The sequence below is a fragment of the Dermacentor albipictus genome, chromosome 1 (genome assembly GCF_038994185.2).
Source record: "Dermacentor albipictus isolate Rhodes 1998 colony chromosome 1, USDA_Dalb.pri_finalv2, whole genome shotgun sequence".
NCBI lineage: Eukaryota > Metazoa > Arthropoda > Arachnida > Ixodida > Ixodidae > Dermacentor > Dermacentor albipictus.
The window spans coordinates 172,941,961-172,965,987 of NC_091821.1; positions in this window are offsets into that span (position 1 = coordinate 172,941,961).

Sequence of the window (24,027 nt, forward strand, 5' to 3'; positions counted from 1 at the left end):
AGTTGGAACGTCGCGTCGTCAAGTCGTCTTTCGTCGGTGTAGTTTTGGCCTCAAGACTTCGTCGGGACGGCGGCGTGTCGTCATTAGGTCGTTGAGATGGTTTCTTCGTCGTCTTCGTCGGCGGCGGAGGATGTTCGTCAGTTCGACGAATAGCAACCGCACCTCCATCGGTTGCTGCTTTTAGTTTTCCGGGTATGGGCTCGCAGAGCGCCCCCGGGCTGGGCCGGTGTATGGTCGGCGCTGCGGCGACAGGTAGCGGCCTGGTGACGGCGAACGGGACGGTCGTCGAGGGCTCCACTGAGTGGCGGCTAGGTAATCGGCAATGGCACGTGGGCGCTCCCCAAGCTGTGGACGCGGCGCGTTGACGGCGAACCCTCTCAGTCCCATGTCGCGGTATGGGCATCGGCGGTACACATGGCCGGCTTCTCCGCAGTGATAGCAGAGCGGGCAGTGGTCGGGGGCTCGCCAAATGTCCGTCTTCCTCGCATAGGTGCGCTGGGCGACGGGTGGGCGCGCTGGCGGCGGCGGCGGTGGACGACGGAATTGCGGTGTTGCAGGACCTTGGCGCGGTCGTGGAAGGGTACCTGGACGGCGGGCGACGGCGGCGTAGGTCATCGCTTCTGGCTGGGGCTGCGATGATTGTGGTTGTAACTCGGGAACTCCAAGCGATCGCTGAACTTCTTCTTTCGCGATGTCGGCGATCGAAGCCACTTGGGGCTGCGACGAAGGCAGGACCTTGCGCAGCTCTTCGCGCACAATGGCCCTGATGGTCTCCTGAAGGTCGCCGGAATCCAGTCCTTGGATGGCGTAATGCGGCGTGAGCCCCTGGCGGTTATATTGCCGGGTGCGCATCTCCAAAGTTTTCTCGATCGTCGATGCCTCTGCAGAAAACTCTGCTACGGTCTTCGGCGGGTGACGAATAAGTCCTGCGAAAAGTTCTTGCTTGACGCCCCGCATCAGGAAGCGGACTTTTTTCTCCTCCGGCATTTCCGGGTCGGCGTGCCGGAAAAGACGGGCCATCTCCTCCGTGAAGATCGCGATCGTCTCGTTTGGCAGCTGCACTCTGGTTTCTAGTAGTGCTTGGGCTCGCTCTTTTCGTACGACGCTTGTAAACGTTTGTAAGAAGCCACTTCGGAACAGGTCCCATGTCGTTAAAGTGGCTTCTCGATTTTCGAACCAGGTCCTGGCGGCGTCTTCCAGTGCGAAATAGACATGCCGCAGCTTATCGTCGCTGTCCCAACTGTTAAACGTAGCGACCCTCTCATACGTCTCGAGCCAGGTTTCCGGGTCCTCGAATGTTGATCCGCGGAAAGTCGGAGGGTCCCTGGGCTGCTGCAGCACGATGGGGGACGCTGGGGCTGCCATTGGGGTTGCCTTGTCCACAATCTTTTTGGTCTTCTCAGGTAGAAGTCCGTGCTCCGGGGGCAGCTGTTGAAGACGGCGGCTTGCTCGATGTTCCGGGACGGCGCTGGTGTTGTCTTTGCGGTCCGGGCTTGGATTACGGCTTGTCGGGGGCGTCCGGTACATGGACGTAAAGCACCTCCACCAGATGTCACGTGGTAGTGACGGTGAAGAAAGAAGCAGTACGGTGGAATACAAAACTAGCTTTTATTGGGCGAACTTGTGCCCACAAAACAGGCTACACTTATAGCACAACGAAAGCGGCGAACACGCTCGGCGATCGTCGAAAATCTGATCAGCGGGTCAAGCGCGTCGGCTTTTATAGAGCAGTCGTCGAATGTTCCAGACTAGTCGTTCGGACCCGCATGCCTTCCACAAAGTTCTACACCATTCACGTTACGTGATGAAATCAGATAACACAAGGTTCGGCGACAACAGACAGCCGGGTAGAAGCATCGATAACTTTCCAGAAACGTCGGATCCATGCAGGCGCGTCCCTCGCTGTGCGATTACAGTTGTTAAGCGGCGAAACGTGGTCGCCCGATAAAGATAAGTACACGTGTCATTATCATAAATTCCTTCTGTCATCAGACAGTAATCAATGGTCAATTGCCGGTTTCCCACTTCCTACGTGATGTGCCCTTCACTCTTAGGCTCTGTACTCACGATAACGAGGTTATGTTGCTCACAAAGATCTAGCATTGACTTCCCGTTGTTGTCGGTATAGTCATCTAGGTCCTGTTATGCGAGCATTCATGTCACGCAATAGGATAATTTCGGCATCATTCCCGGAACCCTTAATATCATCATTTATGCATTCCACTAACTCTTGATTCTTTTCTGTGCAATTATTTCCGGTCCATAAATACGTACCGCCCAGCCAAGTTTTTTTTTTTTTTCACTCGTTGTACCTAATAACCAAAGATGCTCATGACATTTTGAATTTACTCTTCCATTTGGCTCCCTGATGGATGAGCATTCCGACTCCCCATCCCTTTCTTTCCGACTTGGTTCTGTTGCACCTTTCCCAAACATAGTTCTCAATCACTGGCGGCTCTTCCGATTCTCTAAGGTACGTTTCTGTAACCGCATACACACCTATTTGTTCTCCATTTAACTGCTCCTCAATATCTGCCCACTTTTCCTTTCTTCTGCCGCCCTGCATGTTGATGTAGCCTATTGCATGGCGAGCTCTCTTTCTTGTTTTCCTCCTTTATCTGTTATTGACGGCGATGCTATTCTGAGGTCCCCCTAGGGGACCTTCTTTATTATTACCTACTTTGGCCTCCTGAGCGCCCGTGGGCCCCTTAACAAAGCAACAGCGCGACCAGCAAGTCGCCAGTCCACTTCTCATCCAAGCCTGTAATTGAAGTGGATCCAGTCTCGTTCAAAACCACCACACCTTCTCACTTCCCTGTTTAATATGACAACCTCGAAACCCTTCTCTCGGCTCATTTTCCATATCGCCTCATTACCAGCCACTATGGCTCTTTGTTCGTGACTGTCACGTGCAGGCACCTCCGGCACCGTGCACACCACGATCTGCACCTGAGGGGTCAGCTCGCGCAAGTCGTCTACCTCCTTCGCCAAGCGGTGGGCTATTAGCCCCGAGAATTAGGAGTGGCGCCCTCTGGCGAGTGACGTCACGGCCAGGACGCCGCTCGCTCCGGCTCGCTCGGCTGCCGCGCGCGCTCGTTCCCTTCGTGTATGCTTTGGGTATGGGTGGCTCGAGCCGTACGTATTGAAGAATACGTCGGCTTCTTTCATCTGCCATACCTTAACCACAGTTTCTTCTTCAAAAGCGTGTGAGTCGAGAAACTTTGCGGCTTGGATATCGCAAGCTAAGTAGCGTTGAAGGGGTCTACTAGGTTTTGCAATGCATATATGCGCCGTGTCTATCGGTAAATTTTGACTAAAAAAAGAATATCTGCAAATTCAACGCGCGAAGTTGTGTATGATGCTTCGCTAAACATTTAACATTCCTTTAGTATTTAGCTATGAGAGGCATTGCATTTTACGTGGAAGAAAAATTTGGTAATTGGCGTCAACATGTTATCTGATTTTAGAAAGACACTGCCCAGCGAAGCTCTCATCATGATTCCTATTACTCTGGTGTGTTGTTCTATTCAAATATGGCCATTCATTAATGCGTAAAAAAATAGTTAGGCGCGCATTTCTTATGAAAAAGCTTGCTGCTACTTTCATCCCCCTCTGAAACAGGCCTCCAAAAAAACGAATTGCTCATGGCTGCTAACACGACGGCGCGTAATGTAGAGTATTTACATAGTTAATTCACAAACACCATAGTAGCAATCACCTGAGAGAAAAGTTTCGTTGTTAAGATCGAGAGCCACTCAATTGAAAGTGATGAAATGTTTCATAGTGGCCCTCAGTAGCCTTTATCGACAATATGGCACACCCCTGATCACGTAACGGTAGCAATCGACTGTCCGTATGGCGAGGCACGCTATGTTCGCGAAACCCATCAGTTCACTACAACTTCGAATTAAAACCATAAAGCATGTTTTTTACAGCGCCAACTGGAATGGCTAAAGTATTCTCGAGCTGCTACACCGCAGCTTAGATTTCCTGTATACAAAAGGAAAATTCAAGCACCTTCTGTCTCACCATGTCTCGATCCAGCGTTATTCAATTATACAAACGGATAACTATTCACTTCGTCGGTGCATAAAAGAGAACCTTGCAGGCAAATTAAGTTTGCTCCAATCCAACCGCAAACATTCATAAAGAAAGCACCACAAGCCTTGCATATACTTTCACTTGATTTCTGACCCTCCACCGGGGGAATTTCGATATCTTCAATATGTCCCATACTACTAATCATTGACGCTTCGACTTCTTTCTGGCTGCAGCGATGCGGTCCAGCAGGCATACTTCACTAAAAAAATTGGGCCGAGCAGCCTGTGTCAGTTCGCCAAACAGATTCGTCATGTATATTCCTCAAGCAGCAAGCACCAGTAAATTTCTCAAGTGAGTTTGATTTGATTTATTAATTTCTTTTTACACACACACACGTACAGAGGAGTGGTAAGTGGAGGTGAATGAGGGAAAAAGTCGCACAGACGCGGCTTGAGGTAACCTCATCCCCTTAGGTACAATATGGCTGCATGGGGTAACACATCAAGCGCCATATAAATTACATTTATATAGTGGCCATAAAACATTGCTGTTATACAATATATGAAAGAACAGGGAAATATTTCCGCAATAACAATGCAAAACACACTGCGGCATTGAAATAAATAAATGATGTACACTAGGTAACATAGACAAAAAAAGAGGAACATAACATACATTATTAATCATTAACAAACGCGCTCTAAAGAGGTGAGTTGAACGTGTAGCACGGTAAAGGGAATATATATTGGTACATTCCTATTTGTACTCTGTAAATAGCTGTAAGCCTTCATTAACTTCAAGTTTCCGCCGCTTAAAAAAAAAATGAACACGTGTAGAACCGCCTAATGTTGACAAGCAGTTAAAGAAGCAAGTGAGGCGTGTAGAATCTAAGCTCCAGTATTAGTTAAGTCCTCGTGCTACTGTCGAGCGTTTCTGTGAGGAAATGCAAAAATTCGATATTATACCATGAACTACTCGTCGTGAGCTAACCTGTTTTAGCGGAATAAAATCAACGTAACTGCTGTAGAAGTCATATATAGCCAGCTTTGTGACATACTTGTTGCACCGCGGCAGGTATGGTATCATAACTGGATTCCTATAGGCTATGCTCTTGCGATTGTCTATCCGCGTATGAAAAACCCGCAATGGGCTGGTCTGCGTCGCTTCGGCTGGCCCTGTAGCGTTGCCTTCGAGAGCTGCATTGTTGTCTAAGAAATTAGCTCTTTGAATAAATGTTCGCAAAGGAAGACGTCTTAAAAATATACTTGAGACGACCACCATAAGTATACAAGCAGAGAAAACGAGGGCGAACAAACGAAAACACCGCAGAAAGCGCCCGGACAACGCCCGAACTGTAGCAGACGACAGGCGCGAGTCCGTGCCCTGACGTCACGCGAGCGGCGCTCGCAGCGCCGCTCGTGTTCGTTCTCGGGGCTAATAGTCCCGTCCCTTTCCTGTTTAGGACGTCATTTAGCCGACCTGCTACTATGACAAGGTTGCGCACGTGGGCATTCTCCGCAAGCTTTTCTTTTGCTCGCTCCATGACAGAACCCAGTGTCCGCCCTGGAAATGTCCCTACCACCACTCTTTTATCGCCTTTCACCCTCTCCAGAATTGCTTCTGAGCACCTAGCCATGTTTGAGTCGCCGGCGAGAATCACCATTTCACTCGCTCCTTCCTCTCCTTGCTTCCCTTTGTTCTTCTCCGCGTGATTCGGACTTGACAAGGGGCATTGACCCATACGCTCTTGCCTTTTTCGCGTGGCGGTCTCAAGGTAGGTGCCGCTCTTTCCAGCTACCCTCTCACCGCGTTGCACGCATTCCACGTACGTTGCTGACACTCCCTCTCCTGTCACGTCGGGGGACTGCGTTCCATTGTCACGACCATTCTCGTTCACACTGGCAAGCTCATCCTGGAAAGCCTCCATTTTCTTCAGCCTAGCATCGACATCACAATGTGGCCCGATTGACTCACAGTGTGGGACGATTGACATTCTAATAAAACATGCTCCATCGTTTCGCTAGCTTTACCGCAGCAAGCACATGCTTCTTTCTCCTTCCTATATCTTGCTATATAGGTGCGTGTTTTAAGGCATCCTGATCTCGCTTCGAAAAGTAATGAGCTTCCCTTTGAGTTATCGTAAAGTGTTTCTTTCCTGATTTCATTTTAACCTCTTAAGTAGTTACTCAGGACAGGTTTCTTTTCCATTGCCGCCACCCCTGAGATTATTTCAGCCTCTCTGACTCAGCATCGACAGTTACCAAGGCCTACCTGCAGCCATGGACCAGCTGGAAGAAGAGTGACACCGAGCCTTTGTTCACAAGTCCAACTAACATTCAGACGACGGCAAAACGCTAACCTCGATAGAGCCAGCCCAGTACCGTCGTCGCCAGGTTGCCACCTCGTTCTCAAAGTGCCAGATTCGATGCTGCTGTCAGGCGCCTTGGAAGCGCCGAGGTGCCCCGCCACAACCTCCATACCTCGACCAGTCCAAGGTAAGGCGATGTCTTGTGGCCGTCGCGTTCCCTGCACCACTTTGAAGTCGACCATCCATGCAGACCGATCATGCAGCATCTACAGCTTAGAGCACGAATGGCATCACCCTTGCGCTCTCCGCGGTGCAGTAATCATTGGGGCCACGTTTCTCAAGCTACCGCCACCAAAACCTCGTCCACTGCTTCACTCCCAAACCAGACCACCGCAGTGTATCGCGTACTGTTGCGTACTCCAGGGTAGCGTATCGTACTACTCCCGAGTTGTAGCGACGCCTGCCTATTGAAGCTCGACCGACGTTACTTATTGGGTAGCGTGGCGTTGTCGGCGGGCTGCAGGCATCCGGTAGACCATGGCGACCAAGCAAGAGCGAGACGATTTCTAGTGCGAAACTTGCACTGTTTATTCAAAGGTTGATGAAAATTGAAGAGAAGAGAATGAAGTGTTTAAAAGTACATTTCGGAGCCCCTTAAATAGGTTCTCTACAATCGTGGGCGGGATCTTGCTTCCGTCGACGTCACGTGACCGGCACAGAAAGAGGGCCCCTCCTCCTCTGGTTATACCGAGCCTGCTGAAAGGAAGAGGTCGTCCCGCTTCCTGGAATTGTAGACGCCTGTCCGCCTCTTCTGCGCGTTGCGGGTTCGTGGAAGTTCTCCTATAGGTCCAATTCTAGAAAAGGGTACCTCTAAACTCGCACACCCACACACACATACACACACAAAAGAGGCCTGTACACTGCGGGGCTTCCGACAGACAGGCAGACGCTCGAAATGGTCATGCCGAATTAGAAAGCCACGCTTCATTTCGATGAGGCCTGGTGGAAGAAGGTCGGGCGAGAGAAAGTTCTTTCTGCACGTGTAGCGGGACGCCTACAATAGCAAGCGAAGTCACGCCTCATTTCGACGAGGCACCCAGCGGAGCGCTCGCGCAGGAGCTTTCCATCACGCATATATAAATATCCGAATAGGGGATCCGTGATATATCACGTGTTCTGCGCCGAGCGGGCGAGAACAACGCTCTGCGCCTTCTCACTGCACTGCGGGGAATACAAAACTTTTCTTGGGGAAGTTGAAGGAGACCGTGGTGTGTTGAAGGCTGCGCTCGGCCATTTCTTGGTGTCGATTTTCCGGAGGGCTGCCACGATCGACGTTCGTTCAATGCAGCATAGAGCCTCCGGTCTAATTGTCAGAATTAGCGTCCATCGCCATGTTCACTTCTGCAGACATTCATGGTGTACAACGCGGGTGGTGCATGCATACGTTGTGCACTGTGCCGAGTTTATGACAGTTTACGAGAGACAATTTACCGCGGCTGACGGCTCCAAAGCAACATTTCTATATGGATAATAGATATGTTGCGGTCCTTCACCTGCCATTCATGGATGATTGAAATATATAGGTAAGAACATTAGGTATGATACGGTTTTATTAAATGGCGGCTAACTGCCTATTTGTCATACGATTTCCGATATGTGATTGTATGATGTGTTGTGCAAAACTTGCCGTAATGGTGCATTTATTGGAAAGCGAGAACCTCTTACGCGAGCAGTAGCCTTGATCTAAATTGGGAGTAGTCAGCGTCGTGCTTTTTTATCAAGTTTGAACGCCGGACTGTTGAATTCCACTGAATAGTTCAGTTTATTGTGCTGAAGTACCAAATTTCAAGAGGAGGAGGAGGAATAAACTTTTATTGCGGAACCAGCACTTTATGATGGCCGGGCCTACGCCTCCCACGAAGGGACGTCGAGGGTTTGCCTCGCCGCCGCCTCGCGGGCGTGCTGGGTCGCCCAGGTTTGGTCGTCGAGGGTGGAGCTCCGCAGAGCCTCATGCAACCTCGACGAGAGAGTCGTGGTGTTAGTCTGTGCGTACTGTGCTGGGCACTCCCATAGCATATGCGAAAGCGTAGCCGGGTGAATTCCACAGCACCGGCAGTTGGGGGTAGTGTAGACGTCCGGAAATATAAGGTGGAGGCGGGCGGGTGAAGGGTACGTGTTTGTTTGTAGTAGACGCAGGGTGGTAGCCTGCGCCCGGCTGAACTTTGGGTGAGGCGGGGGGAAGATTCGGCGACTCAGGTAAAAGGCCTTAACAAGATCGTTATAAGTTGTCAGACTGTCCCTGGTGTCCAACTCATCTCCAGTGACTCCGGCGCGGTTGACTAGGCCTCGCGCAATGGAGTGGGTGACCTCGTTGAGATTGGGGAGGTGTGGGTGGACAGGGCCCGCATGGGCCGGGATCCATGTTAGGGAGATGATGCTGTCTTTAGAATGTGGTGCCTGGCAGAGGATGCGAAGAGCTTGGGGACAAATACGCCCTTTGCTGAAGTTAATAACGGCTGAGCGAGAGTCACACACTATGGTGTGACAGGTGGGATCTAAAGTGGCCAGGGCGATGGCCACTTCTTCAGCCGTCTCTGCAGTGGGGGTAGTGACGCTGCAGGCATGGTGTAGGGCTCCATCACGTGTGGCAACGGCCACAAATCGTGTGCCATGGGAGTATCGGGCTGCATCAACAAATGTGACGCCAGGTACGTTGGCAAGGGCTTTTATGATAGCTCCGGCCCGAGCTTGGCGCCGGGCCCTGTTATATTCAGGGTGCATATTCCTAGGGATAGGGTCTATGTAGATCCAGCTACGGATGTCGGTCGGGATCGGTTGTTTGGGGCCCTGTTGCTGATGGTAAGTGAAGCCAAGCGTGGACAGAATAAAGCGCCCCGTTTCAGTATGGGTGAGCCGTTCAAGCTGAGAGCGTTGTTGGGCTTCAATGAGTTCGGAAAGGTTGTTGTGAACTCCCAGTTGGTTGAAGAGTTCAGTGCTGGTGCAATGTGGGAGACCAAGTGCTTGCTTGTAGACCCCTCGTATGAGGGTGTCGAGCTTGTTCTGCTCAGCCCGGTACCAGTTGAGGTACGCAGCAACGTAGGTGATGTGGCATATGACAAAGGATTGGACGAGTCGGAGAAGGCTTTCTTCTTTGAGTCCTCCTCGACGGTTAGATATACGTTTAAGAAGTCGTAGGGTGTTTTGAGATTGGGCACAGATCTTGTTGAGAGCCAAGGCGTTGGAGCCGTTGGTAGAGATGGTGAGACCAAGAACCCGGATACTAGGGACGTTTGGGATAGGACTGCCATCTTGAAGGCGTAGGGTGATGGCGTCACAGGGTCGGTGATCAGATTGGTGTTTGGGAGGGCGACCCCGCTGAATGGGCTTGTATAGCAGAAGCTCCGATTTAGCCGGCGAACAGCGCAGTCCAGTCCCTTGGAGATAGGCTTCAACCGTGTCAATCGCCGTTTGGAGGGCCGATTCCACTTGACCATCACTGCCTCGGTACGACCAGATGGTGATGTCGTCGGCGTAGATGGTATGGTTGATATTGTCGACTTGCTGTAGCTGCTTGGCAAGGCCAATCATGACTAAGTTAAAGAGCATGGGAGAGATAACGGAACCTTGCGGGGTGCCTTTGCTGCCAAGGGGAAGCTGGTCTGATCGTAAATCCCCGGCCGAGAGGGTAGCCGTGCGATTGGAGAGAAAGTCACGGATGTAATTGTAGGCTCGCTCTCCCAGCTGGAGGTTGGAGACCTGATCAAGGATAGCTGCATGGGAAATGTTATCAAAGGCTTGAGTGAGGTCGAGTCCGAGAATGGCTTTCATGTTACGAGAACGATCGTTGAGCACTTGATGTTTGAGCTGCAACATAGCGTCTTGAGTAGAAAGGTGAGGGCGAAATCCAATGATGGTGTGGGGATAGAGAGAGTTGTCCTCGAGGTGACTGTTGATGCGTGCTAAGAAGGCGTGTTCCATCACCTTGCCTACGCATGAAGTGAGGGAGATGGGCCTTAAGTTATTGAGGCTAGATGGTTTGCCAGGCTTTGGGATTAAGATAACGTTGGCAGTCTTCCAGGCGGCTGGAAGGGCACCACTGCGCCAGCAATCGTTGATGTAGTCAGTCAGATGGGACACGGACTCGTCATCGAGATTGCGAAGGCTTTTGTTAGTGACCCCGTCTGGCCCTGGAGCAGAACGACCGTTAAGCTTGCGTAGAGCGGCGTGTATTTCAGATACGCTGAAATCGGCGTCTAGTGTTGGGTTGGGTCTACCGATGTAATTGCTGTGTGGACTGACTTGTCCCCTGGAGATATATCTGGTGCAGAGGTAGTCAAGCACCTGTTGTGGACCTTGCTTAAGGGTCTCCGTATAAAGGAGCTTCTGCAGCCGATCCTGTTGGGTGGTGCGGGTGGTGGTATTATCAAGCAGATGTTTGAGGAGTTGCCACGAGGAAGGGCGATGAAGTTGTCCATCCACCGTGTTACACAGCTCAGTCCATTGTTGCCGGCTGAGGATTTGACAATGCTCCTCGATGGCTGTGTTCAGTTTCGAGATCTTGCTTCTGAGGCGACGGTTTAGGCGCTGTCCCTTCCATCGAGCTAGGATGGAGGCTTTAGCCTCCAGAAGATGGGCGAGGCGGCTATCCATGCGTTCAACTGAGGCATCTGTAGTTACCACCCGAGTGGCCGTTTGAACATCAGTGCGTAGAGCTTGCATCCAGGTGTTAATGTCGGTAATGCCTTCTGCTGAGGTAGAACCTATGCGTATTTTTCGAAAAACATCCCAGTCGGTAATGGTGAATTCTTTAGTGGGGGCAGGGGCGGCAGCGAGTTGGGGTAAAGAGAGAGCAAGGATATAATGGTCGCTGCCCAGGTCTTGCTGGGTATTGGTCCAGTGTGCATTGGTGATATGTTTGATGAAGGTGAGGTCGGGGGTAGAGTCCCGGGTAGTGGAAGTACCGAGGCGTGTAGGAAAGGAGGGATCCGTGATGAGCGTAAGGCCTAAGTCGTGGTAATCTTGCCAGAGGTTGCGAGCTGCAGCTTCCGTGCGAACGTAGCCCCAGCCTGTATGGGCGAGGTTGAAATCACCGCCGATGAGTAGGGGGTGCGCTCCAGCTACGTGAAGAGCCTTCTTAAAGAGGGTGAGGAAGCGACACCTTGCTTTATCCTTGGGGCTATTGTATATGTTCAGAAGGAAGATGCATTCTTTCCGTTTACGATTGGGAATTAATTCGAGGAATAGATGTTCGATGTGAGGACTATTGAGATCATGTTCAATAACAGGAATACGACGCCGTACTAGGGTGGAGACCCGGTGAAGAGGGTGGGTGGTATGGAAGGTTTGATAACCGGGGAGCGTGGTCGGGGCGTTGTTGGTTTCTTGAAGTAGGATAGCATCCGGGCGGCGGGTATGTTGGCGTAGGTATTGATTGAGCACTGGTTGTTTTTGATGAAAGCCTCGGCAGTTCCACTGCCAAATGAGGGCGTCTTGATTAGTGTGAGCCATGGTGGGAGATGGTGGATGTCGCCATCGGCGTACCGGAAGGGTCGCAGACGGGGGCGGCATGGCTAGGAGGCGTGAGAATATGAGTTTCCAGGTTGGTCACGCGTTGGACAATACCAATGAAGGCTTGCTGGATGGAGTCCAGAGCATGTTGGAAAGTGCTAATAGTTGTTTGAAGTGAGATGAGCATGTCTTTAACTTCAGAGCGGACCTGTCCCGTGGCTCCATCTTGCAGGGCTCTCTTCTTGGGGGCGGGAGTCGAGGGGGCCTCCTGACTAGCGGCAGGGACGTTCTGTGCGATAGGTGTAGGGGCTGGTGTTTGGGACTGTTTGAGGTCTCTAACCTCCTGCGAGAGTTTAGTTAGGAGATCGCGTAGGATGGCGTTCTCGCGCTTAAGCTGAGCTATTTCTGGGTTTTCTGGTGAAAGAGGAGGGTAGGTGACTTGTGTGTTGTCGATCTTACGACCCTCTCGCGAGGTGCCCATGAGAGCGTCTGCGAAGCTCACCTTGCTGTTGTTGGTAGATGTGATGCGTGAAGCCGATGCAGACCGGGATCTTGAGCGTTGTTGCCTGGATCGAGATGGAGTTCTGGAGCGGGAACGGCTCCCCCTTGACGGTGTGCGGGAGCGTGGCCTGGTTCTGGTGCTGAGGGTGGAGGGGCCGGCTTGTTTATAGGTGGCTTGGCTGGTTGTTCGTCGTTCTCCGATACGCTTGCGGATAACGTACGGGGTTTTATATCGAGCGGCACAGCTTTTGTCCGCGGTGAGATGGGGACCACCACAAAGCGAGCACTTAGGGTTACAGTTATGGTCGGCGGGGGGGTTGCGGACACCGCAGCCCCGGCATATCTTGTTATTTGGGTAGGGACAAACGTCCATACGGTGTCCGAGGCGGCCACACTGGTAACAAATGTCAATTTGCTTCCGATATAGCGAACATGGGAGTAACGTGGAACCGTAGCAGACCTGATAAGGCACATCCAGTCCGTCAAAAGCGACGGACTGGATTTCAAGAATGTCTTTTGTTTTTATTTTATATTCGCCAGCTCACCGTTCTCTCTGTGCTCGCTGCCATTTCCCCTCGGGCAAGGGTGGTGAGCTGGGAGTTGTCACTGCATTTTGCACCATGCTTCTCACGATTTAGAACGCTGCTAGTGGCGCATCAATGTGGTATATGCCGTGTACGTCGCGTAGTTGTCGGGTATGTCGCTCACAGTATACTGCAGCCTATAAAGTGAAAATTCATAATTTTGTCAGCTATTTGTCGACTGACAGTAACCTGCTTCTCAAAAGTGCCGCATGCGAGGTTGCAACCACACGTGCTACTTTATTACTGATACTGATACGAAACAGCCGCCACAGTGTAGTGGCGGCTGGTGTAGCTCTGCATGTTTTACATTTTGGGCTTTAAAGAGTGGAAGTGTGACTATGTTCAATGAACATAAATATACTCTGCCCGTTGCAGCTCTTGATTTCCAGCTGCAAACCCATCTATGCCTTCTATGCCAGCAATGCCTCCCCCCCCCTTCTAGCATTCTTGTATACATTTCTTTAATCTTCGCTATCTACCTTGTACCGCTGCCTATGCCTGTAATGGGTCCAGTTTTCCCTTTTTTTTTCTACCAATACTTTAAACATCACTTGCTTATCTCGACTGCTGACCGATTGACACTTCCGTCTACTTTAAATCCAAGCGCTTCTGGAAGTTCTCGTCTCACTGGGTGAATCCCTTCGCATTCCATTAGGATGTGCTGAGTGGTCTCCGGATCTTTGCTGCAGCATACACATGCCTCATAATTGCGAATATTTGCTCCAGTATGTGTCCTTATGCAACCAGCTCGAGCCTCAAATTAATAGCAAGGCACTTCCCTTCTTGTTATCGCACAGATTGTCCTTTCTAATTTCTTCATATTCTTGTAAATCTCCGTGGTCTTTCTTGTTTCCATTATTTGCATCCAATTCAGTGCCTGTGTTTCGCTAACTCTCTTTCTTATGACTCCTGACTGTCTATTTACACTTTCAATTGGCCTGCACTTGTTTTGTTTTTTTGCGCTTGGTTTTTCAAGCGGCATAACGTCATAATGGAGCTAAGCATAAGCGTGCAGGCCCGTTTCATAGAGATACTGCAACAATGACTTATAAAATGTGTTGTCCATAGTTAGGGCTGTTCGTTTTCGGGTAAAACCCGATTTTACCCGATTTTTGCACCCCGAACGTGTTCCTAAAATATCGGGTAAAACCCGATTTTTCCCGATTTCTGAAACAACTGTGCCCACGGAATTGCTGTGCCTCCAGTTGGCGCGCAGGCGAGAGGCGGCCAAAGCGGCCGACATAGAAATGTGGAGCTCATTAACAGAACTTGTTGAATGCTCGCATGATAGCACCAAAGCGGAAGCTATTCGAGCGATACTTTCTGAAAAAGAGGTTCTTTATGCAAAGGCAGTCTTAATGAGAGATGCACTCGAGCCTCTTTTAGATGTCCCGAAAACGCTTGAAAGCGGAGAACTCCTCATGCCAAGCTTCGATCACCTCGTAAACGTCAAGCTACAGCAGACTGTCAACGAGCTTTCCACGATGATCGGTAAAAGTGATCGGGCGAAAGGTGTTTTGTCTATGTTGCCTAAGAGCAGTGCAATATTAGTAAAAACTTGTTGTGAAGAGTTTTGCGCCAAAATCTCCACAAAATGGGACTGCACTTTGAAACGGAACGTCTCAGACAAAGAAGAAAACCAGTTGACATTGTGGAAACTGGGAGCCGTACTCGATCCGTTCCAGAAGCGGCTGCTGAGTCAGTCGTTTGATGACTACCGACCTCTCTTTAATTCCGTGATGGACGATGTAGGCTCGCTTCGCGAGGAGTTCAACCAGTACTTGCTTGAAGCAAGCCCCACAAATGAAGGCGTTGAAGTGATGGACTTTTGGAACGACGCAACTGTGCGTTACCCAAGGCTAGCAAATGCAGCGCTATCATTGTTGTGCCTAGCTAATGGCAGCTGTGACGTTGAGCGAACGTTCTCTCAGCTAAGGTACCTGCAGAGACCAGACAGGTCTCGTATGGAAACCGAGATGTTGCGCATGCAGATGGTTATGTATGTTAATAAGGACGTGTAGAACGTCGATGACCAGCCCTCGTGAATAAAATTTTTCTTTTCTCAAAACTGACTGTTGCCTCTCACTGCGAGTATTAATTAATTACCAAATAAACGCCAAATTATGCAATATTTTCTTGAAAGCAGCCCAAAATCTAGTCCTAATTGTTACCCACCGGTTATAGCAAATCGAACAACTTATTAGTTTGCAAATTTAACCCGATAAAACCCGAATTGCGGAATTTTTCCACGAAAAACCCGATTTCTCCCCTATTATCAAGCCGAAAAATAACGCCCGATTTTTACCCCCCGAATTTGAAAAAATATAAAACCGGAAAACGAATAACCCTATCCATAGTCCATCTTTCACAGTCTTCAGTTTGATAACTGTTTCAATTTTACACTTTTGAACACACTTTCGGGAATTGTCTGTGTCCCAGGGCACATCCAAAGTAGATGGCGGGCATCCACTGCAGACGCAGGAGCGGAGCACATTCGGACACTGGACAGTGTCTTTGTATGGTTGACCCCAAAATAAGTGATGGTCGGTGTAAGGGCCGCCCCGGTCCGATGTCTCCGGAGAAGAGCCTTGCTCCACCCGAGAAAGATTGTGGGGAAGGGAGCGGACACGTGGGGGGATGAGGGCACGCGTGTCACGCCGGAGGATGGATTTTCGGGCAATGAAAACAGAGCGGGGGTCAGAGGGAAGGAAAATAAGAAGAGAAGAAGAAGTCGAGAAAGAGTGAGCAATGCGGTCCACCAGGTCACTGGTGTGGTCATGACCATGTGCCTGCACCCAGCGCACAGTAACGTTAATACATAGAATTATTAATTTTGTGTATCTGCTCACAAATACGCAGCGTTTTCGTTGCTTGTCTGAGATTCTTAACTGCGCCGAGGCTGTCGGTATAGATGTGGGCTTCGTTGATGTTAGGCAAGTTGACAAGGGTTTCTATCGCATTGTGTATAGACTGCAGCTAAAATAATAAAGTGTCTGAAAAGTCCGTTGCATAGCTGCCAGTGGCTTGGATCTCAGGATGTGTAGGACTAGAAAAGGCTATTTGTCCTCCTTCTGAGATACCCTGTACTTGGGTGCCAACTTTCTTGACCCCTTCCTCCATTCTGTGTCCGCGCTTTTCTAGTACAGATACTCGTGCGCTTTAGTCGACCATTTATTTTGATCCATGTTCCTGAGTCTTTCTGCAAAACTAATCTTGCCCTGCGCTTCACTGACTTCAAACGAGGCCCAACACCCTGCACTGCTCATTTGTGGTTTTACCGTGGGCTCCCAAGGCCAACTGGCCTACCTTCTTTGGTTAACTTCCAGCCCCGACCGACAAGATAACAGATTTTAGGCACGAAAATGTCATTTGCGAGCGTCGGCGCTGGCACCTTGACTCCTTTCCAGATTCCACGCACCACCCCATATTTACTCTGGCCCCAAAGTGCCCTTTGTTTCATTATTGCTGCATTCCGCGCGCTTCCCTTTTATTTTTAAATATTATTTTGGTGGGTGCTTGAGCCTTTCCTACGTTGAATCGACGCCACGTAGTTACTTGTCTCTCCATTAAAGATCATAATTTGCGATTTCTCTGTGCTAAATTTAAGGCCTATAGATTTATTGTTGCGTTGTCGCACATATCGGCCAGTGTCTGTAAATCTCTTGCATTGTCCGCTAGTAGCACTATGTCGTTCGCATACATCAGTGCGGGGACCTTCTGTTGCACCATTTCTCCATTGTGCGTGTATGACGTATCAAAAAACCCCAAATGACTGTTTTCCAGTTGTCCTTCTATGCCTTTAACATAAAGCGTGAACAACAATGGAGACAGAAGGCATCCTTGCTTCAGACTTCGGTGAATTTCCACCACTCCATTGCTGGCGCTGGCATCGAGGCACCCTACTCGGGTGAGTAGAGAACAGCTAAGCGGCTGTGAGTGCAACAACGGCGATCACGCTCGCTCCCATTGCAGCCCGCCTCACGCAGCAGGCCGCAACTTTTTTATTGCAATAGCAATTATATGGACACCCCAGGCGCAATTCTGCCGTCGGCGTCGCCGTCGCCATGAGGCTCCGTGTAAAGTCCAAGGGCGATAAAATCGTCGCCGCGCGCCGTATGCTGTATGCCGTGTAGGAGTTGAGGACGGACTTCGGGATGAAAAAACTTGTTTGCACGTTCGCTCCTCTGGAATGTGCTTTCCGTGTTTCTGCGCTCCTTACTTAGCAGTGGCGCGATTCGATGTGGCCTGGGGAATTCGAAGTAGCCTCAGAAAAAGGCCCCGTATCTAACAGCTCGTCCTCGCCCCGAAAGTTCTGAATGGCCGGTGAACTCAATTCGCTGGCCATGAGGAACGCTGAAAGAACCTGCAGGGTACTGGTGTCGAGCTCGTTTGACGAACTTCGGGATCCTGGACCCCGGAGAACATACGGTAAACAAACAAAACAACACAGCGCTGCACCACGTGTAAGCACAGGCTCTTCACCCCTGACTCGCCAGGCTATTACTGAGCCAAAATCAACCCTGATCTTTTTTTCCCCAATTTTGACAAAGCAGTTCCAACCACCCTTCCAAAGCGCTACCCATTTCTCCCCGAATGCCGACAAGACCAGAGTACTATTGTTGCAGCAAAACAAAGGGTCGTTGACGTTGCAAACAACAAATGAAAACAGCCGAACATAACCTAAGTGGCCTAACTACACGAACAGCATGTTTCCAATCTATCGCAGTGGCGTACTTATCGCACGTATTGGTGCCACTGAACAATCTGGTCAACCTCACAAGTACGTAATCACAAGCGCACTAGCCTTGTGGTCACTAAACAGAACGCGTACTTGCGTTGTAGGCAAACTTTTCATTTACGCTTACTCACGTTTCTTCCCTGAAAGTCCTACAGGACACGTGACTTAAACGAACAATTAAACTTGCGCGCGGTTAACCTTAGAAAATAAAAAAACACATAAAAAAGAAGGTTAACTAAAACACGGGCGCGTTATGATAAGCCTCTCACCGATAACCTTGACCCTCAGGTTACTCACACAAAAAAAAGAAAGCCTATTTACTCATTAACTAACACTCGCGAGACTACATGTTTACACAAACCTCATCTTTCAAATCTCGGAGCTTCTCAAACGAAAACACAAACAAAGCTCAAACCTTACACATTGAAAGAAATCCTAGTCTCAATTCGCGAAAACTTTCCGATGCTCAAAATAAAAAACAAAACACTTCATTTCTACGGAAGCGCTCTTGGCCTCCCTTTCCAAACGCTTATGTCTGACTCATACTTTGAGCCGTACCCGAGGTGGTCGCGGTTTGAAAGCTACTCTGGCTGCCGAGGAACAACAAAAGGGGTGACTCACTATCAGCTCCCCCAAGACGTTACGGTCTCCTGCCAATTTGCGTCCTGGCGCCCCGCTTTCCTCCCAAACTCGATCGACCACGTCGCTACTCCCCACCTGGTCTCGTCCAGCCACCTTGCGCTTCTTCGTACTGCACGCTGAGCTTTGAAAAGAACTACGGAACGACGAGGAGTTTAACTGCCCCGTGCCCTTTGTCCGCGTCCGTGCAGAACATGCTTCGCGGTCCCCCTTTGACCGGTGGCACGAACGCTTTGGATGCGTCAACATCGTCCGTGACGACCGCACCTTTTTCCTCGCGCCCTGCCCTTTTGTATTTCTCGCCATCTTTGGCGGCGCTACATTAGTTACCGTCTTTCGGTCTTTACCGCGCTTCTTTTTACGGCGCTTTCTCTTTGCACTCGCTTTCCTGTCGCCTTCTCGTGCCTCGTGCTGGCCGGTACACATTTCGTCGGCCCGGATCGGTCTCTTACCCGCACAGTCTGAGTGATTTACATTTAAATCAACTCTCACTTTGCCTCGACTGGCGGACAGCCCAACCAACTCTGGAACAATGCAGCAGGCTTTACTCGAGTTATGCAACTCGCACTTTTGCGAACTGCCCTCTACTGCATTGCCCAGCTCACGCTGTGCATCGGCACACAGCCCGTCGGTATCGATCGCTGTCTCACGCGCACACACCGAATGATTAACAACGGAATCATCCCAATCTAGGCTATCTAGACTGGCGGAGAGCCGCACCGATCCCTGAACAATGCAGTTGTTCTCTCGTGAACTACGGAGCTCGCCATCCCGAGAACTACTCTCAACTGCATCGTCCAGTTCGCACTTCACTTTTGCACGCAGATCTGGCTCTACATGGGTGCTCGCGTCTGTCGGGTCAGCAGTACCCCTTTCTTCGCTAGCAACCTCGCTAACATTACAAGCGACGCACACGCGCGGTAACTGTGCCAATTTGTTCGCAGCTGGCCTAGCTGTCTCTACAGACATCTGTTGGCACAGCACCTCGTCGCTCTCCTTGCGGCTTTTAAGGGCCTTTGTTGCCACTAAGGCATCGTTAGCAGCTAGCCTTTTCCCTTCACTTATGAATCTGCAGCCAATCTCACGGGCACTACTCTTCTCGTCGGCTTTTGGCGAAAATCCGCTCGATGCTGTCTCATTCTTTCGCTCTGTACTACCTACAGAATTCTCAGACAGCCGTTGTCTCTGTGCCATTAACTGATCACAATACTGTATCTCTGTGATCAGTGCTGCCTTCTCTCTCTCATACTTTTGCTCGTGCACGCTCACGCTTACGTTCCTGATACTCACGTTCGCGTTCATTCTCACGTTCGTGACGCTCACAGCTAAGAGTAAGTTCTTGAAGCTCACGCTTCCGTTCATTCTCGCGTTCTTCACGCTTACGCTCACTCTTACGTTCACGACGCTCTCGCTCACGTTCACGACGCTCACGCTCCCGTGGTTCCTGTATCACCTCCCAAGCGAGCTCAATGCTTTTGCCATCATTGCCACTATCGTTAATCGCCTTTATGATAGCTGGCGTCTTCATCCGTTCGTCCGCCTCAACTCCCAAATCGTCGCACACCAACAACAAGTCTAACCTCGTCAACCTTCTAAGATCCATGGCAGCTGCCCCGACAGGTGGTTAGAACTGTTTTCCTTAATTTGTGCAAACACACAATGCAACAAACTCCCGATTCCCAGAACTATCAAAATGAACACACAACATTTGAGTCTGGCGAATCAAAAGGAAAAAAACCACGCGCTCACTTACGGTTGCAGCACCCTGCCATCCGGTTCATTTGTCCGCTGTTCCCGGTTCCTCCGGACTCCCTGGGTCGAAGGCTCGCTCTTCTTCGCTACTCCCAGTTTCTTCGGACCTCTTTCGACAAAGGCTCTCTCTTCTTCGCTCTTCCCGGTTCCTTAGGATCTCTCTCGACGAAGGTTGATCCGTAGCGCTGCCACCAGCTGTTGCATTCGGAGGCGATCCCACCGCTGCCACCAGTTGTAGGAGTTGAGGACGGACTTCGGGATGAAAAAACTTGTTTGCACGTTCGCTCCTCTGGAATGTGCTTTCCGTGTTTCTGCGCTCCTTAGCAGTGGCGCGATTCGATGTGGTCTGGGGAACTCGAAGTAGCCTCAGAAAAAGGTCCCGTATCTAACAGCCGGCGATCGTGGCTTAATCTCGCGCACGCAACGGACAAAAGCGGGGAGGGACCACGCTGCCTTCTGTCGCGCGCAAGGCTTTTTTTTTGGGGGGGGGAGTAGGGAGGAGAGAGAGGGTTCTATAAATGCAGGCGGCCCGGCGCCCAACTGGGCCACTGTATTCTGAAAGCCATTTGCGACAGGTACTGAGTCCGCGCTGCGCTGTATTTACGCGACTTCAGCGGCTGCACGAAGGTCAGTTCGCTCGCTGCTGCTGCTGCCGCGTCTCCTCACTGCAGCGTTTTGACAGCGAGTTTCCACGGTCATCGAGTGAGGTGCGTTCGTGTTTGCTCGTGCGCGCGTGGCACCAAGCTTGTTAATTTAGTTAGTATGCCTATGTTTACAAGGTTACACGGCCGATAAAACAACTATCCTTACTTCTTATAGCTAGCTGTCCACTAATTTGCTATCGCAATCGATGCTTCGCCGTTCGGGCGAAACTGCGACTTTTTATTTTTATCCAGCGGCCGTGATACAGGCGCAGGCACGTGCCACTGGGAATGTGCCGTTCTACAGTGACGAAAAATATCCCTAAAATTTATCCTATGCGGAGCGGAATCGAATCCGCTACAACAACCCAACGCTTTAGCAGGCTGCGCCATGAGTGCACTTTTTTTTTTCTTTCTTTCATGGTATTTATTACAGTAGCATGCAACCCGATAAAACATTCACCCGTCGTGCATAGTCGTAGAATGGCGGGCACAATGACAGTTACACACAGAAGAGGCAGCATTCATACTTTGGGTGGAAACGTTGGTTCCACTTTAGAAGGGTCGTAAGGATAGGCACGTACCTCACCAAAATGGAGTAGCAGTCCGGGTGAATACCAAATCCATCATAAACGTGTTTCAGGTGCACAGCCATCTGGATGAAATGCATCATTGTAAGTATAACTGGTTCGGCGTTGCGGTCCATCATTCGCGCTTTCCACAACGTGTGCATTCCCATGAGAAAAAAAAAAAAAACATGTCGAAAGGCGAATTATTAGTAAACGTCGGCAGCAGGTATCGCACAGTATGAGCGCTCATTTCAGTCTTTCTTTAAAGTCCGTTTCGACATGGATGTCCATCGGAGGACATCCCAAAATAGGACGGCGTCTTTGCAGCTAATAATACAATGTCCAATTGTCTCTGGCATATCACAAAGACGACAGTTAACAGAAGACACGAATATAACCTTCTTCTGTAGCCATGTTTTACCGGTATGGTTGCACTTTGAAGTTTATAAAAGAATGTTTTACAGCAAGGAGACATGTATCATTTTAAGAACTCACTTTAGTACATCGTGGTCTGGCCATTCAATGTATAGTGATCAGTAAAATGAAGGTGGAAATATCATAGAGGGTAAATCTTTGTATAACGTTTTACGCGACGCGGAGTACAAGTATACAGTGGAAAAACGAACTGTCAGGAAACGAACCGCCAAGTAAACTTCTTGCATGAACCCCCACAAGCATAAACGCGAAGAAAAATTTGAAGAAATAACTCAATCAGGTAAAGCATTAACAAGTGCGACTTGCGTGAATTACTGAATTATAGGATGCGAATTGTATCGCGAAAAATGAAGAAACGAGACACTGTTTGCCGCACATAAAATGTACTAAGCACGCAGCCCACCCTCACTAACTGGCCCAAATATATTGTCTCGCCTCATGGGCTCAAAAGTAGAACCCATAGGAAGGCTGCCAAAATTTAGTGAAAGCGTTGGATGTATAACCTGGCACAATTAATAACTTGCAATACTTAGTAAACATTTGTTGGCGAAAACTTATTGCAGGCTTCAGCTTTTTCAAAAATAGAAAGTCGGTGTAGAACGAATGTCTGAGTGTAACTTTGCAGGGCCGAAACCCGTTCCTTTCAATAGTGCACGCTTAATTTATATGCGTCTATCGGCAAGCCAAGATACGTTGGCGGAACATCACTCCAATGAATGCCTGCAAACTGTTCTGGATTATAACACCATGAGCCAAACCATAAGCTTAAACTTCTCGAGGAGTTCATTCGTGCTCCTGATACATTGTCAAATTTCTCTATCGTCGACACTACCTTTTCAACACTGGGCTTATCCGTGAAGAAGAGCGCTAGATCATCTGCATAAGCTAACACCTTTAGCTCAATAGTAGTGGGGGCACTGGGCATCCTTGTTTTACCGAAGGGCAAATAGAAACGGGTTCCGAGAGGCGGTAATTAATAACTAAACGAGTAGAACAAGGGCTGTAGCAAAGCCTAACGCTTTTAAGCACAACGGAGTCAACATTGGCGTGTTCCAGAAGAGAGAATAAATAGTAATGACTGAGACGATCAAAAGCTTTAGCAAGGTCTATCTGGAGCATTGCATGCTACTCAGTAGAATCGTAACAGTATTAAAGAAGTGTGCGGGCGATATGTATGTTGGTTTGGATGGATCGACCCCTAATTCTGCACGTCTGATGGGAACCAATGAGAATTTACATCGCAAATTGCAAACTATCACATGAAACTTTCGCTAAAATTTTATAATCCACGTTTGACAATGTGATTGGCCTGTATATAGCTTCCAACATAACTCCTTGTGTGATCTTTTGGGAATCCAAACTGTGTGGGTTTTGCAAAACGATTGCGGAAGGGCGTCCATGCACCTCTAAACTTGTAATAAAAATGTCCAATAATATATAATTGCTTTGAAAGCTTTGTAAAATTCACTTGAAAGTGAATTTACAAAGCCGGCCCTGAACCGGCCCTGATGGACTTGAAAGTCCATCAGGGCCGGTTGTCTTCGATAAAGGCAGCTGATCAATAGCTAGCTCAATTTCTTCGATCGTAAAGGTACCATTGATGTATGCACACTCATCATCCTACAAAGTTTTTTTACAAGATACTCAAAACTCTCTAAAACTTTTGCATCGTGATCGTCGGAAAGGGCAATAAACGACGCCCTGTAGTAAGATCCGAATTGCGAAATTATGTCATTCGTATTTGTTAGAAGACTACCTTTGTAATATATTACCGGAATTACTTTGGAAATAGTGCGACATCGCTCACCAAGTAAAGCTTCACGTATTGGCTGCTCAGAGTGCAGAGCAGGCCTATTCCGTGATCGAATTTGCGCACCTCTGTAACGCAGTACATCATACTTCTGTAACTAACATCATCAATGTGAGTGGCATTTTGCATTCCAGCTCATAAATTCTTTCTATAGAATGCTTTCACCGGTCCAATTTCTATAGCCACTGCATAACGATCGAATCTCTTGCTTAAAGAGTTTTCAAGCAGCAAATAACGGCAAGTCTGTAGAAAAAGAAGTTGTTAGGGTCAAACACATGCGATTAATAAATGACTGATCATTTAGGAGCTCAGAGTTATGCTCCTAGAGTGCCCACTGCGGTGGGAAATTATGAGAAGTTACAGGTTTCTCACCAATCTTTGCGATGACAATACAATGATCAGAGAACGAAACTGGGATAGCAATACAGGACAGTCCTCGGGAGCTGGAACGAAGAGACATAAATCCGATCAAGGCGGGCGCAAGAGGGACCTTGAATTCGT